Consider the following 3,289-nt stretch of genomic DNA (forward strand, 5'->3'; position numbering starts at 1 on the left):
GGGTCACACTTGACGATCTGCTCAGGTCCCTTCTGACCTACTATGAAACTATGAAAAGAAGTTAGAAGGAAAATGTTACAGAAGGCTAAAATTAGAAACAAATGCATATAAAATGCGAAGAATCTAGTGAATGACAAAATGGTTTCCAGGTGGAGGATCAGAGAATGCCAGAAGTCTTGAAGACTTTGATTTTAATCCCTGTTATAACACAAAATTCTTGTATTGTTTGTATGTTACTTCCTGATTCTCAAAAGCAATTAAACAAGTTTGGGAAGCACAGCAGGGCTTCCTTTAACATATAACATCAATCCATTTCATCTGTCAATATCCTGGCAATCCCAAATGCCTGTGTTTTTAATTCAAAAAGCATAAATTAAGAGTAAGGTGCATCTGCAGAATAATCTTTCTAAACCTCCCCAAACTCTTCAGGTCAGTCCTTTATAGAGTGCTGTGATCATCATGTGCATAAGGAAAGTCAAAATCATGTGGCCCTGCAGGACAGATGAGTGGCATGAGGATACCCATGGGCTGCATCTGGATCATGAAGCGGGTCTGTAGGCCAGATCTGGAGTGTGAAGCCATGTCATCCAGCCTGCAGGGCTGCCTCTGGGCTGGAAATTAGGTAATGGTATGAACAGGGGCTGCCATGGTTTAGGGAGCCATGACAATTAACACTGTTGCTGCTATCCCCACTACAACATTTCCAGCTCTGTGGGCCTGATGCCATGACACTGCAGGCTAGATCTGGCCCACTACCCATAACTTTTTCACCTTGATGTATGGTAATCAGTCGTACTGGAGAAAGTTGTCTCACCCAAAATAGCAGGCCAAACTCTGATTGCTAGTGTGTTCAGAGATGCCTGATGCTGATACTGAACTGCTAATTGTAAATTCAGGTGTCCATCTAGCAAAAGCATTTAAGCATTTGCTTAAATCCTACTGACTTTGGAAGGTCTCCTCAGGTGCTTAAAGAAATAGGACCACCCAACTGTTGGATCTGATGTGTCCCCGGGAACCAGAACAGGACTTACCCACGGCAGCGGCGGAGCCCGAGTGGGACATCTGCCGCTTGTTTACACCGACGTGACCGGAAGTCGGTGTCGGCAAATGGACGGTGGCAATAAAAGCGGCTGCTGAGAGAGGACGGGGGGAAGAATGAGCTGGGAGCTTCGCACCAGCCGAGGCAGAAGACCCTAGAGGGGAACGGGCCACGGACCCCCCGGTAGGAGGGACAGGAAGCTCCCAGGCAGGACGAGCTGCCAACCACTCAGCTCGAGGAGCAGAGAACTCCGGGGACAAGCAAACGGCTAAGTCCCCAGAGAGAAGGACAGGGAACCTCAGCGGGGAGCTGCAGCTTACCCAGGAGGAGGGGAGGATACCAGCCACGGCCAGCTGCAGGACGATGAGTGAGGAGCGGCAGACGAGCGTCGAGGATGAGGAATCAAGCGAAGGGGAATTTTGGGACTGTGAACCTGAGACACGCAGGACTTGCTGGGTTGGGATGCCAGTGCGGGAACGCGACCTCTCCAGAGAGGGTCGGGACCTGGAAGAGCGCTGAGGAGGCGTGGTGGGTGGAGGTTGATGCCAGCTGGCTATGGCCATAGACTAAGATAGGGATTGCCCAAAGGGGGCCTGGGAAGGTCCAGGTAAGAGGCCCAGTCAGTAGGGCTGTGGGGGCCTAGCTTTCAGTTTTTCGGGTTTGTTTTCCTGTTAAAAGGGATACCCCAGCTGAGGGGTATAGCCAGGGAGCTCGGATCAGGGACCCCGCAGTGAAACCCCACCTTGGCCGTGACCCAGTCCCGGGTCAACCAGGACATGAGGAATCCTAAGATAAGGGTCGGTCAGACCGGTGAGGCAGTCGGCCCATCCATAGGAAGCCGGGTCACACATTAGAAGGGAGCACCAGAGGAGGTGTAAGGCCGGGGTGCAAGGGGTGGTGGAGCCCTGCAACATGACAGCCGAGGGATCCCGGGCTGCGGAGTGACCAGGAGCCGTCCTAACTGAACCTAAACAACAAGTTGTGGCGGGCGAGATCTAGGGCGGGGAATGGAATCATAACACCTACTCCAAACCAGTAGCATTCCAGGGTGATCAGCGGCAGTCCTTCTTCCACAGGTGACTACCCACGGGGAGGACCCCACCCCTCTTCCCCCAGTCCGGCGGTCACATGGTGTATCCATGGCTAAATTGCTCTGGGCCCTTCTGGAAACAGGAAGAGGGGATGAAGGATATGAGGACACACCCAACTTCTAATCCTCAAACTCTGCCATGTTACTGTGTGCTGTTGGCAAACTACAGCCTATCTGTTTCCTTTGGAATTAGATAGACTTGTGGAGGGTGTTGGAAGAATTAAATAGCTAATGATTGCATAGGTAAACACTACTAACATGTAATACACTTTTTGGGAGACAATAAATGTGCTAGATTGTCCTGAGGTTTTCACAAAAGAAACTGATGGCATGAAGCATGTGGGCACAGTATGCATTCTATTTTTAGTTGCCTACCTCTCCCCAGGCCCTGTATGGGGGGTATAGTAAACCAGTTCTAGGCTATAGGTTTCTTTAGGTCAGTAGGCACATATGAGGTAGGTGCCACAACACCAAGGGCAAGTTTACACATTCATGAATGCACCTTTTCTAATGTGCATTAAATGTAGTACCTCCAATACATTTGCATGCTTTTTTAGTGACACTTAATGTATAGTAGACTATTTTATTAAGCATTAGCATAATGTCATAGTTTTTTACACAATGCTTTAATGCACAGTGTAGACATGTCCTGAATGTTGCAATACCTAATCCTTTAATGGATGTAGGTTCAAGACTGTAGGCCATACTTTCAGGGTGGGGAGCTGTCACTGTTTCTCAGGATACTGAAAAATATTTGGACAAGATGGAGAATTGACTGACTGTGAGGTCCCAGTGTAATGGTCTGGCTAATGTGTTCTTTAGGTATGCAATCAGGGGAGTCCTGAGTAGGAGTAGGGAGGATATATTACCTCTATATTTGGCATGAGGGCCCAATTCTGGTGCTAACAATTCAGGAATGATGATGATAACTTGAGTGTTCAGAGAAGAGACATGAGAATGGTTAAAAGACTAGACTGTATTATAGCAAAGACTCCTGGAACGCAGTTTCTCCAGCTCCTCTTCAAACATTTCTATCTTTTCAAAGAATCATAGAATCATAGAAGTAGGGTCGGAAGGGACCTTGTAGATCTTCAAACCTGACCCCCCGCCTGGGCGGGAAAAAAAGACTGGACTCAGATGAGTCCAGCCAGGTAGTCATC

The sequence above is a fragment of the Crocodylus porosus genome, unplaced genomic scaffold (assembly GCF_001723895.1).
Source record: "Crocodylus porosus isolate Cpor-Errol unplaced genomic scaffold, CroPor_comp1, whole genome shotgun sequence".
Lineage (NCBI taxonomy): Eukaryota > Metazoa > Chordata > Crocodylia > Crocodylidae > Crocodylus > Crocodylus porosus.